This window comes from Pseudophryne corroboree, chromosome 6 (assembly GCF_028390025.1).
Source record: "Pseudophryne corroboree isolate aPseCor3 chromosome 6, aPseCor3.hap2, whole genome shotgun sequence".
Classification (NCBI taxonomy): domain Eukaryota; kingdom Metazoa; phylum Chordata; class Amphibia; order Anura; family Myobatrachidae; genus Pseudophryne; species Pseudophryne corroboree.
This window is the reverse complement of record NC_086449.1, coordinates 640,774,654-640,788,796: the sequence shown is the minus strand read 5'-3', so window position 1 is coordinate 640,788,796 and position 14,143 is coordinate 640,774,654. Positions and strand designations below refer to the sequence as shown.

Sequence of the window (14,143 nt, the reverse complement as noted above, 5' to 3'; positions counted from 1 at the left end):
GTAGTGATAATGGTTCTGTGCTTAGACGACCTCATCAAAGATCCGTCTCAACAAATACTAATGTACATTGTGCTAGTTCAGCACGATTGGATTGCCAACTTCTACAAATCAAGACGGGTTTCGTGTCAAGGAATTACATTCCTAAGAAACAAAAAGCACACAGTATTAGTTCTGTAGTACAGTTTGTGCTCAATCCACAGGAACTCTTGGTGCACTTGTGCTTGCGACTGTTAGAAAACATACGGGAGTCTTTAGAAGCACTCTATTTCGGAAGTTGCGCTCACGCTCTCCAACTGAATCTTCTCGCACAGCGGTCGGAGATTCATCAGATAGGGCGCTTATAGCAAAGGGCTAGAGTGTCACTATTCTCGTGGCACCACATACTCATTCTCACCGCGGAGAGACTGTTCTGAGTCTGGACTTACCTAATTCAGCTGATGGACACAAGTGTCAGGGGTTGGGGAGTAGTAATCCTACATAGTCTATCATCACACCAGGAAAGATTACGGACAATAAATGTCCTAGAACTCAAGTCAAGGTACAATATACGGCGACAGGAAGTTCACATGCTCCAGTCTCAGATGGGTCAGGTTCAGACAGACAACGCGACGGCAGTCGCATAAATCACCAAACAAAAAGGGACTTGACGTCGCATGGCTATACTACAAGTTGTTTGAATCCGAAATTGTGCCGAGCATCACCAAGTGATATTGTCCGCAGTGTTCATTCCAGAAGATGACTACTCAAAAGCAGTTTTTTCTCAACCTTCAGGATTTTCATCGACAGGAATGGGCGAAAAATTCAGAGGTGTTACAGATGTTAGTCCAGCGGTGCAGTTACCCACAGCTGGTTCTAATGGCTTCTCGCCAACATCATTAAACACCCAATATGTATTCAATGCAAGAAATCTAAAGGCAGTGGCAGAGGATGCTCTCACAATAGAGTGGCCGTACAGCCTCGAGTATCTGTTCCACCTTTTACGCCTCTTCTTTGGTGGCTGAGGCAGATCAAATGCGAGTCCACAACTGTCATGCTAGTGGTGCCTTAAGACCGCACTCTTAAGACGAGAGGGCATTCCAATATCTGTTATACCAACCAGGTTACATGCTAGGAAGCCAGTTACAGCCACTCATCAGTAATTGGTGCGCTTATATAGGATGGGGTGAAGTTCAGAAGCTGCTGACTTCTTTCAGGTTTTCTTGTCTTTTGCTATTGTTACAGACTAAGTTAGATGGAGGACTACGCTTATCTACAGTAAGGGTGCAAGTCTCTGCCTTGTCAATTTACTTTCAAAGGCGTTTGGCCTTTGGCCAACAGTTTACTCTTCCTGAAAGGTATCCTCCCTCCATTTATACCGCCTACAGCGCCATGAAACTTCAATCTGGTTTTAGATTTCGTACAGTCTTCAAATTTTGAACCCTTATAAAGCATGGAGGTTAAGTTTCTAACTTGGAAAACAGTATGGGGTATATTCAATTGAAGTCTAATTCCGGTGTGAATTCGTCAGTTTTTGGATTCAACACTATTCGACAGCCGAAACCCTCCACCCGGGACCATGAGTTCGACATATTCAATTAAAAATGGATTTAACGCGCCCTCTGTCGAAAAACGGACCAATCGTCGAATAGTGGGCGACCTGGATTCGACTTCCGCAGTTTGGAATCCTATATAGGGCTTGTTTGCTGCGTGCTCAGCAGTCATTTTCTGAACCTGCAGAGTGGAGTGAGGAGCTGCAGAGTGATCAATTTGGTTGTTTTTGCTGTGGTATCATTTGTATACCCAGTAGACTTTAATCCAGGATGGACAGAAGACCTGTCACCCTGGAGGAGAGTTGTTTTTGGAGCGATTTCTACATTTGTAGGTAAGTACCACATGTGGTCTGGTGTTGCATGTAGGTGTTTGTGTAGTGTATGGGAGTTGTTTTGAGTGCTTGTCTACTGTTTTTGATGAGGTATGAGTGCGGTATGTAATGTTTGAGTGGTGGTAGAGTGCCATGAGGTGTACATGTGGTGTTGCTTTGGGGTGTTTGGGGTATGTATATGTGTACAGGTGTGTGTGTGTGTGTGTGTGTGTATTGCTGCAGGTCCTGCTTGCATTGCTGCATGTACTTTTTGGAGTTTTGTTTTTGGGGGTAGTTTTTCACATTTTTTTTTTCTTTGCTGAAAATGTTTTTTTTTTGTTCATGCTTTAACGCTGGTGTACTACCAGCATGACATGTTTGGGTGCAGGGATGCATTTACTGGCTTTTTGTCTTGTTTGGGCGAGGTTTTTCCATTTTTTTTTATATGTGCTAATGTGTTTGGTCATGCTTGAGCACTGGGGTCCCAGCAGCATGACATGTTGTGGTGTCTCTAATGGCTTTTTGGTAGGTTTTTCATGTGTTTTTTTTTTTTATCAGTTTGTCATGCTTCAGCACTGCTGCACCCCAACATGTCATGCTGCTGGCACATTTACTTGCTTTTTGGCAATTTGGGCGTGGTTTTTCATGTTTTTTTTATGTGCTAATGTGTGTGTGGTCATGTTTGAGCACTGGGGTCCCAGCAACATGACATGTTGGGGTGCATGTAATTATGTAATGTGGGGTACATATTTAAAAATACTTTTTCTTTTTACAATAGGGATGTCCAGGGACCAGCGCCCCCGAACCACCCTTCTCCCCCCCACCCCTCAGAAGAATTATTGCTGGACAGCAACGATGAGTGGGAGCCGGCCAAGGAGGAGGAGATGGATGAACAGGCATCCAGCGATCAGCCACGGTCATCAAGGGACCGAACGGAAAGTAGAAAGAAAAAGAATAGGCCAAGACAGGTCATTCCTTTTAAAACCTACAGCCACAATAGTATCCAAGTTGACACACCCAACATTTTTGTATAGTTTATTAACTTTATTTGTGTGTTTTTTCTTTTGCAAACAGAGGTGCCATGGACCAGCAGTGGATTCGCATCAAGGATTGGTCCCTACTTCAGGCCGGATCTCTTACAAGAAGAGTTGGATGACGAGGTGGAATTGCAGCAGCCCACAGTTTCTACATCCCTGTGTGAGTAATTATATAACAAATTGTGAACCTTCAAACATATGTATGAATGTATTCTAATTTCTAATTTTCTTTTCAGCTGCACAAATGCAATTGGTGGCAGACATTCAGCAAGGGCAGGATCCCTGAAATATTCAGAGGGTAAACACCCTGGCAGCAGAGATGAATGCCTCCCAGGATAATTTTACGGATGTCGTTGAAACCAGACTGGAGGCCATTGAGAAGACAATGGAGAAGATGGCAACCAGTATGGTTGAAATGCAGCAGGCTCTTGCCGACAACACGGCAGGAAGATCACAGGCAAACTATGGACATCCTTCACGTTCTGGTCACATCCATCAACCGGCTGGTGGATAACACTGGATGACACTGGATGCCAGTCACACAGCATTCAGAACATGTTGGAGAGCCAGCGACATTCCGCAGCCAGCCACCAGATCATTGCAACAACGCTACAGATCTACGAAAAACTCCCAGAGCCAGCTCATCAACATGCTGGTCAACCACCACATCCGCCACCACAAGCCACACTGACGCCTCCTGGCCTTGCTCCACCACAATCCTGGTATGGACAGTCACAGCTGTACCAAGGATATACTGGGATGTACACCACTTACCAGATGCCACCAACACCGGCCTCAACATCTATACCAGCAAGGCCACCAAGGCCAAGACAACGCACTCCACAGCCGCCCAGGACACTGTCGACACTTCAGGAGGCAGAGGATCCAGACAGCCCCCACACAGCATAGCGCGGTTGTATTTCATTATTTCCAATGTTTTTCATGTTTCCCTTTCTCTCCCTCCCACTAGTTTTTTTTCCTTACTATTGTTTAAATTTGTGTTCTCCTCCTCCACCCCAGACCGGGTACTACCAAGGAGCTATGTCTAGACATACATGCGCGGGCATGTTTGAGTGTGGTAACTGATAAAAGCTCCTTGTGGTTACATATATGATGGGCCAAAGAGCTAATCTGATACCACTTTTTTAATTTTTTCAAATAAAAATCACTAGTGAATTTGTGTAAATTAGGCATTCACTTTTGTGACACTTGATCATTCAGTAGTGTATTTTTTGTCTTCATAGGAATGGTTGAAAAATTGTCGTGGGCAGCGTTGTTCGTGTTGTGCGTACCAAGGTGAGTAAAGCCATGTTTCAATTTATATATTCAAGAAACTTTGTCCAGCCTGCCCTTGGGGAACAACACAGTCCAGCAATGGGTCATGCTGGACTGTGTGGTTCCACAAGTGCAGGCGTGTCAAAGTGCAGAACACTGACACCACGATTCTGCCACTTTGTCCCGCCTGCCCTTGGGGAACAACACAGTCCAGCAATGGGTCATGCTGGACTGTGTGGTTCCACAAATGTTATTGTGAAAGGAATGTGAACATGACATCATTACAGTGCCCTTTACTTAATATTTTGTTTTAATTTTTTTCAACAGCTATCTACACAAGAAAAGACTGTATGAAGAACAAACACTTATTTCTCCGGCAGGGTTCACAGGTTATCCACAGGATAACATTGGGATATGATAGAGCAACAGCCTATTGCATATGAGTTTTATGTACAATACTGTGGTTTTCTTCGCAATGCGTCTGAATATTTTAAAGATCTGTATAGAACAGAGTTCAGTAATATGTACTCCTACATGCTTTGAGATGTGTTCGTAGCTGATAATCTGCTCATATGATATTTTATATATATATATATATATATATATATATATATATATATATGTGTGTGACTGACTGCTAGTGTGATGATGACCTAATAAATGATTGTCGGTTGATACTTCTGATCCTTAATGTAGGTGCATGGGAAGGGTCACACATCACTTTAGAGGAAAGTGATTACAGTCACAAAATTGTGTAGTACACTGTGAAAGGGCTGAGTATTTATCATGTCTAAGGGCAGCAAACACTTATATGTTCTTGTTCGGCATAAACTGTATTATCCTCTATGATCTGGTTCAGGATGGTTATGTGTAAAAATGATTTGCTGTTTAGCATAATACATTCCTGATTTACATTAGGTATAGATAGACCCGTTGAGGTGATGTTTGCACAGACCTTGTACAGTTTTGCTGAAATGTGAATGTTACATTATTAACACATGCTGCTCACTGATTGTGGTATATCCCCAACATCATCTTCAATAAGACAAGCTGATGACCGAATGTAAATAAATCATCGACTTCACAGGCTACACATGATAATCATCAGACGATGAAAGCTCCATATACGAAGAACAGGTAAAAGATATCAGCTAAAAAATAAGCTGAAATAAATGAGAGCAAAAATAGGCTAGTCTGTCAATAGTGGCAGCAGAGCCTGGGGTAAGAATAAGGCACTTCGTCTTAAATGTCCCAAAAGATTTTCTGCATGAGGGCAGAATTCAGGAAAAAGGTTGGGGTTACACCCAATAAAGTAGAATGCCTAGAAAATGGGATTCCAATATCTTTTTCAAGATAGGGACTGTTTAAAATAGGGTAGTGCCTCCCAAAATAGATATGCATATCCTTTGATAAAGCAAAAATCTAGAGGGCCTCTGCCATCAAAAGAATAAGACTATATTGTCTTTGTCTGGGGCAGTCATAAGGCCAGCCAGGACTTCACCTTGTAGTCTATGGCTACACCACACTGGATAGGCTCAATCTCAATAGATTTTAGAAGCTAAGCAGTGTTCAGCCTGGTTAGTTCTTGGAGGGGAGACCACCTTGAAATACCAGTTGCTGTAGGTACATTGGGCTGAGGTACTAGAAGACAGGTTTCAGCGCCTGCAAGGGAGTAAGAATCCCATATGGCTCATATGGACACTAATGTTCTAGGGCATCAGCATAACAATCGCTGTTCAAGAACAGCTTGGTTCACGTACAGATGGGTCCACGGTTATCTTGACTAGTTTCTGTGCCTAGGCACAACATGACTTCCAGCATAAACCATTCATCTGTACACGGGAAGCGGATTCAGAATCTAAGAAAGTTCTGGAAATTTTTTGCCTTGGCTAAAAGTTTCTGTTTGAATTAACAGTTATTCCGGAGTCAGAAACAGACTCCAGGAAGGTTACGTTCCCTTCCACATATAACCCCAAATATAGGGGTCTGGTTCGGCTTTGTTGGTCATAAAGGAACGTAATAGCCTTAATACAATAAGTTTGGTAAGGCAAAGAAGCAAAGGCAACCAGAGGCCAGCTTCCAAACCAGAGGCCATCAGTATGATTGTGCGGGTGTCCTCCTGGCGGATTCCAGAAGTATAAGGGGCCGACTTTTTCAGTTTGCACAGATTTGATAGCAGTCTACGAATAGATGCCTGGGTGCAAGAAGCGGTATCTCTAAGGTTATACTTTTCCTTCTGGAACCATTCTCCTAAAAGGTATTCGGTTTCAGCCCGTCTCGGGTAGAGGCGTAGGCGAGGGATTTGCGTGAATCAATTCAGGAAATGTTTAGTCAGGAATAGTCATTCCAGTAACCAATGCATAATGGAGGGTTTGTTCCCACCTGGGTCAAAAACAATCCCTCGCCCCAATATCAATTTCAAAAACAGAGATATTTGGGTAACACGGTTCACGTGGAGGTAACTCCATAGTTGGGTGAGGAGCCAATATAATACATGGTATTCCTGGATAAATCAGGAATTTTACCTTCAGGCTCCTATAACACTGTTCATTAGTGTTATCTCAAGGTTACCATCCTTCAGCAAAAATTGAGTTAGGCCTTACCCTTTGGGTTAGCCACAGCCCCAGAGTACCAAAATGATTATGGCAATTTATCTCCGTTAGTAGAGGTTAAGAAAAATGCCATACCTTGACCACCTTCCTATCCTGACACAAATACAGGAAAGGTTCTATGTCATCTACAACATACAAATAACTTGTCTGCAGAGGCACGGGTGGTTCATCTCTGGTTCCCTAACATAACTCATGATGGGGCTATACTGAATTTGAAGGAAGTAGTTACCTCGGAACAAGATATCCAAGGCATAGCTAGGAGAGTGGTTACAATGTCAAACAATATCGATTCATGCAGCAATGCGAATTATGGGTTTGATGGTGTTAACAATACACATGGTGGAGTGGGCATAATTCCACTCAAGATTTTTTCAGCATCTCCTCCATCTAAGGCCGCATCACACTGGATATGTCCAACCTCAATGATGGAAGTTAAGCAGTGTTGTACCTGGTTAAATTCTCAGAACACGGGGGGCGTGGCTTGACACGGCATGGTGTAGGCAGCTTCATGCCAGAGCTCCTGCTAATATCCTGATCTATCTCCTGTTTCTCTGGTGTGCTGTGGCTGAAAATTTCTTCAGGAGTGCAGTATCCCCTTCTGCTCCTGCAGTGTGAATTTTGGGAATCTCGGTGCCAAGAGTCCTAACTTACTGGCTGGTGAAGTCTATGACTGGATCCTGAGACAGACTCTCTGCTCTCAGTGTGGCTGTTGCTCCTGCTGCAGCTCTGCCCTCACTCAGCTGCTGGGGCCAGTGTGCTCTGCAGAGGTTTTGGTGGCAGCATCCTGTGGATTTCTGTGCCCTGTCTCCAGCTTTGTCATAATGTGTGAATTCTACCACAACTCTGTAGCTGGTGAGCAGGGTGGCTTTGCTTCTATGTGCTTTTATCCTGATTCAGTGCAGCAGCTCTCAGGGCCCCTCAGTGAGACTCTATCTGCACCACTTACTATTACACTACAGCAGGTGCTTACCGCTGTGGGTTCTTCCGAGCAACGAATTACTAATAGACTGGAGGAGCTGAGGGATGACCTTACGCATATTCACAGTAAACTACGGCTGGTGATGGCGCGTGTGGATCCTCCAGCAGTCTCTGTTTCTTTAGTGGTGATTCCATGGTCCCACGTGAAGACTCAATCTGCAGTCACACAGAGTCACTTATCCGATGAAGAGGGAGAATGGCGATGTAACATCCTCCAGTATGCTGGCAGTCCGCGAGAGGGAATGGCTTTCCACTCTAATATTTATTTGGAACAGTGGTTCGGTGTAACCCGCGGATGGAGGTTTTTGTCCCTAATCCGGTTTTCTTCAGCTGCCACTTGTCCCTATACGTTTATTTTGACACAGATGTGTGCGACGGCTGATGGCACAGTTTATCCTTCTGCCCACTCTCGAGGGACTGTCATTTGGCTGGATTACTTTGTTCCAGGGTGGACTCATCCTCCGGACTGATTTTGCTCAACTTGGGACTGGGAACCATTTCACTGGCTGCTGAGACCCTTACTGTGCTCTGTTCTGTATACTGATTCTCGTTAGCTACTGCGTAATTTCATATTGTTTGTATGTCCTTTCATAGTTCCAGTTGTGTTATACTGCTATTCTTGCGCTCAGTCTAGATATTTGCATACAACTAATTATTTTCCAGGAGAATTCTGCTCTAATGTTTAAGGCCATTTATTTAGTGTTATTGTCACTTATATAATTATTTGTCTGTTTTCCGGCTCAGTGCATCTAAATCTACCGTATGTGCATTTTCACTATTTTGCAGGAGCAACTTCCCATATATAGGTTGTGGTCATTTATTTTAATGCCGCAGCCACTTATCTTTATAATTATGTCTGTTCTTTAGACTCAGTTATCTTGGTATTTGCATTATACTTTACTATTCTATGGGTATAACCTGCTCTATTTAGTTTATGGTCTTTTATTTAATTGCCCCTTTCATTTACAGTATATTGTGTGCTTATCCTGTAGCTACAGTTTTGTTGTTCTGCTATCCTCGTGCTCATTATAGCTAAATATTTGCGTGTAACACTTACTTTCCAAGAGAATCCTGTTCTAACTGGTGTATGGCCCTTAATATAGTGTTACATCAGTATTATGTCTGTTTTCCAGCTCCTTGTATCTAAGAACGTGTGCACTTTTTACCATTTTGTCAGAGAAGCTTGACATACTTAGTCTGTGGTCGCTTGTTTTAGTTCCACAGCCATTTATATATATATATTCTGTCTTTAAGCTCAGCTAACTCCGTATTTGCATACTACTATACTATTCTGTGGGTGTAACCTGCTCCACTTAGTTTATGACCATTTATTTTAGCTGCCCCTGTCAATTATACGGTATACTTATCCTGTGTTATGGGGTTGGGGGGTGGGGGGATGTTAGGCCTTTAGGTGTAGTGTAGTTAGGGATGGGGTTCTTATGGGGATCCAGGTATGCCTAGGTTGGGGTTAGGTTATACAGGGTGGGGGGTTCCTGGGAGGTTTGCTTTAGGTGTCTTTATTTTATTTTGTGTATTTGTTTTGTTTGTAGGTTAGGGTATATGGGGTGGGGGGAATGTGAGGCTTTTTGTTTTGATATTCTGATGGATGTGAGTTATTTATATTTTCATTTATGGTATGTCACCTATGCCCCATTATAAATCTGGTTCTCTCATGTGTGTACACCCGAATGGCGCCTTCGGGTGGCGATTAAGTTATCAGTGTTTGATTTGGGGTATTCTGTATGTCATTGTTTTTACTATATCTTGCTATTGTTCCATTTCTCATGTCCGATGGCTTGGTGGCTAATCTTTATTTTGTCATTTATACACTGTTTATGCCCTCCTGTATTATTCCTCATGTTTGCCTTACAATGCATATGCCTCTTTAATGTCTGGGTGTAACTTTTGAAATTTCCAATAAAAATTACACAATAAAAAAAAAAAAAAAAAATTCTCAGAACACAAGGACATCTGGGAATACCAGGGGATGTAGATGGGCCAGATGGACAGTACACAAGTACGTGGTACTGGCAAAAAAAGGTAAGTAGTAGCCTGAGGGCTACAGACAGTCCATCTAGATCAGAGGATACCTTTTTCTTTTTTGGATATCAGGTGGGGAAATCCTGACAACAAATACAAGTCTTCACGGCTATGGAGGCCATTTTCCGGAAAATTATGATTCCGGGGATTATGGACCACAGAAGAAAGGTGCCAGCTAATAAATCTGTTAGCATTTCAGGCCATATACTGGGTCCTGATTCAGGCACGAGACATTCCTAAAGGAAGATCGGTCCAAGTCCGCAAGGACAAGGAAAGTGCGGTGGTGTACCTCAACTTTCAGAGAGGAACACGCAGATAAATAGCAAGGAAGGAGGTAAATCACATACTAAAATGTGCAGAACTCCATCTTCCAGCCTTGTCCTCAGGGTTTTTTCCAGGAGTCCTAAACTGAATAACTGATTTCTCAGTCGACACGCCATTCAGGTAAATGAAAGGGCTTTGCACCATAAAGTCATTTCAGACTCTGGTAGACAAATGGGCTTGCCCAGAGATCATTTTCATGGTGTCCCATCTGAACAACAAAAGCCATAATCGGGTCAGGAACAAAGGAAGTGATCTTTGTGGATATCTTTTCAGGGGGAATTTTATTTCTCTTATGTATTTCTCAAATCATCCTGCTTCTCAGGATAGTGAGGAAAATACAACAAAGGTGCCGGGATCCTAATAAGCATCGGCTTGGCCCAGAAGGTGTTGGTACACAGATCCGCGGAAAAGGTTGAATACCTTTTCTGTTTTCCTCTACGCCCAGACTAAGACAGGAACCTTGATTATCACAGATATCTGGTTCAACTGTTTTGATGGCGTGGCTTTTGAAATCTATATACTGAGGTCCAGAGGATTCTCACAAATGAGCAAGGAAGGAAAAACTTCCTTGACTTGTATTTATCACCAAATATGACAAACGTATATGCATTGGTGCAATAAAAGAGGTATGAACCCAAAATCTTGCAGAGTTTTCAGGGTTTTTCCATTCTTTGAAACAGGAATAGATAAAGGTTTTAGCAGTGGCTTCCTTGGAAATACAAGTGCCAGCATTTGACGGTATGGTTCCGAAAAAAAAATGCCAAAATACAGGATGTGTGCCCTTTTTCCCAGGGAGTGCATTCAACCTTCCCCTTTTCCTACTAGAGGGTCAGGGAATCTAAATCTTGTCCTCAAAGCCTATCAAGTTGCTCTGTTTAAAACCACTAAGTGAAGTGGATTTTAAATGGTTGACCACTAAAGTTCTCGTTCGGCTGACTATGGCATCAGCTAGAAGAGTCAGATTTAGGAGCAGTTTCATGCTAATCTACTTTTCTGATGTTATCCAGATAAAGTAGTTCTCAGAACTAGGTCTGGGTATCTTCCTAAGGGGTGATCTATATTCCACCTTAATGAAGATATTATGGTCCCGGTTTTTCAGAAATCTGGATTTTCTATGAGAGATACGTCGCTGGACGTAGTCTGGGCATTAAGTATCTACATGGATTGTACCAGTGCCATTAGAAAAACAAATTCTCTTTTCATCCTCTACAGTTTTTTTCACAATAGGAGATGGCCTGCTACTAAACAGACGTTAGCAAGATGGCTTCAAATGACGATTTCAGAAGCATATTCTTAAGCTGATCTCCCTGTCCTGGCTAATGTCTCTGCTCACTTTACATGTGATGAAGGTCTTTCATGGGTAGCACAATAATGTGCTTGAGCAGAACAGATATGTAAGGTAGCCAGATGGCTTCCAATAAACACATTCAATCAGACATTATGCCTGGGATATCTTTGCCTCTCATGATGCTCAATTCGGGCGTAAGGTTCTTCTATTGATCAGGAGCGTCCCCACCACTAAAAAATTGCTTTGGGAAATACCAATGTTATCCTGTGGATAACCTGTGGACCCTGCCGAAGAAATATACGTTATGGTAAGAACTTGCCGTTGATGACGGTATTTCTCCTATGTTCACAGGTTCCCACAGTGATCCCACCCTGACGCGCCTGATTTGAGAATCTGTATACCTCTTCCCTCTTGCATGGAAGAGTGTGCATGTGTTTTTTTCGCCTGAATAGGGTTCTACATAATGCTCCTGCCTAAATGCTTTGGAAACAACTGATTTGACTGAGTCAGTGGGCGGGATTATATGGATGAGCCTAGTGCATTCTGGGAGGCCTGAAAGCTTGTGATCGTTTGGTGCCAATCCACTGTGTCTCCATCATATCCCAATGTTATCCTGTGGAAACCTGTGGACATAGTAGAAATACCGTTATCAATGGTAAGTTCTTACCATAACGTATATTTTTTTGTTTTATTTAAATTTTATTTTTCTTACAATATATAAAAATGTAAGTGTTTTTTTCTTCAATAAATTGTTCAATTTAGAAGTTTTGTGTTTTTTCTATAAACAATAAATTTAAAATAGGACATTTCTGAAATGCGGTGGTATTGAAGGTCTTGTGGGAGGCTGTTGGTGACGACTGTAGTGTCACTTTACATCCAGGGGGGGTACTTGTGAGGGCTACTCCATAAGACCTGTGGAAGAGAATAGTATGAAGTTCCAGGTATTTGTAATAGTGTCATCCTTTGTAGAAAAGAACAGGTACCAGCAACATTGCTATCAAACAGGTTACATCGGCCTTTGTCCCAAATGCAATCCTCCAGCGGTTGAGAAACTACACATCCCAGCATGCCCTGACACAGCATAAGCATTGCTGTGTGAGGGCATGATATGAGATGCAGTTTTGCAAAAGCAGGAGGGCCGCAGTTTGGACATGCCTGGGTTACTTGTACAAGAGGGAGTTTTGGGCAATACATCTCACCTGAGTGGTGTCTCTGCAACATGGCGGAGGTCCGGGTCCACATCACAAGTAGGACGTCCATGGTACAGCTGGGGTACTGTCGTGTCACTTCACGTCCACGTTGGGTACTTAGCACTTTGGGAAGGCTACTTCGTAATACCTGTGGAAGTGAAAAAGGATTAAGGGGTCTATTCATGTAGAAAACGAAAACATAATTGCTACTTATCACTATACATCGCATCTCTTCGATGCGATGTATAGCTGTGATAAGTAGCAATTCATGTATACTCACCCTTCCGACGATGCGCTGCGGTGTCTGGGGCTCCTGCGGTGAGGTCTTCTCCAGATATCCCTCCCGGCGATGCGCGGAGTCCAGCGGCGGGTCCCTTTGCGCATGCGCAGGGTGTTGACCTCCAGGCCGGCCGCAGTGGTTGCTGGGAGGTCGGGGGGCGGAGCCAGCGCGAGGTGCAGAGCAGCGATCAGGGAAGCATTGAGCTTCCCTGCTGTCTCCGCACTACAGTTCAGGTTACGCCGTCCTCAGATGGCGAACCTGAACTCTATGGAGAAGCGGAAAGCAGAGCTTTCCGCACCTTCATGAATTGCACTCACCATACAAAGGTATGGTGATGCGATTCAGGCACAGAGCGGGGGTACCGCTGGAGAAGTCAGAGACTTCTCCATGGTAACCGGCTCTGTGAATTGCGGTAAGCAGAGAAAAGCCCTGTTTAACGCAAAACAGGGCTTTTCACTGCTGCATGAATAGACCCCTAAGTAACAGGTAATTTGAAAGTGTTTCCTCCATTCTGGGAAAGAACAAGAGGTCCCAGCAACACTGTGCATACACACAGGTTACTCTCAGACAAGAGGGAGTTTTGGGCAATACATCTCACCTGAGGGTGGCTCTGTAACATGGCGGTGGTTCAGGTCTACATCACAAGCAGGACGTCCTTGGTAAAGGGGGGTAAACTTGCACAATAACTGCAGCAACCCAACAACAGGACACAACTGGGGATAACAGGACATCAACGGGACAAAATGGCAATGAGAAGGGCCGTCAACAGAACGTGAACTGGATGTCGACACGACGTCAACTGGAAGTCAAGTGGCCAACTCTGTAATACATAAAACATTTTTTTAAATATGACCATCTCAGTTTACATGAAAATACAAATATACAAGTATACACACAGGCAGAGGGGAAAAAAAAAGTGTTGATAAGCGTCCTTCGAGATTCATCTCCTTCGTCCGTACCCACCGGTGGAGAATAAGAACGGTTCCCGTGGAGGAAAGCCCTGCGACGAAGTCGCCGGCAAACGGTTTGCGACACACATGCATTTACCATGCCACAAACCTTCGCCGGTGAGTACAAAAGAGCACCACCAGAAGTGTCTAAACATATAAACCGGCTTTTAAGTACACCGAAGGCACGCTCAATTACTCCCCGCGATGCAATGTTTCTCTCTTGGTACCGTTCTTCAGCTTCACCGACAGGATTAGACAATGGAGTCAAGAGCCAAGATTTGTTGGGATAACCCGCATTGCCTATGGTAAAAAGAAAAATGGTGGGTAAT

At 43.5% G+C, this 14,143-nt stretch overlaps 1 long non-coding RNA gene across 1 annotated transcript in view; it reads right to left on the bottom strand.

Moving 5' to 3' along the window:
* Positions 1–12,164: 12,164 nt before the first annotated feature.
* The window catches only part of LOC134935543 (uncharacterized), a 128,576-nt gene continuing 126,597 nt past the window's right edge, over positions 12,165–14,143 (bottom strand). The window contains exons 3-5 of the long non-coding RNA XR_010180235.1: positions 13,463–13,684; positions 12,594–12,732; positions 12,165–12,306 (exon numbers count right to left, since the gene is read on the bottom strand). This is a non-coding gene — a long non-coding RNA (uncharacterized LOC134935543). The remainder of the gene's footprint in view (positions 12,307–12,593; positions 12,733–13,462; positions 13,685–14,143) is intronic.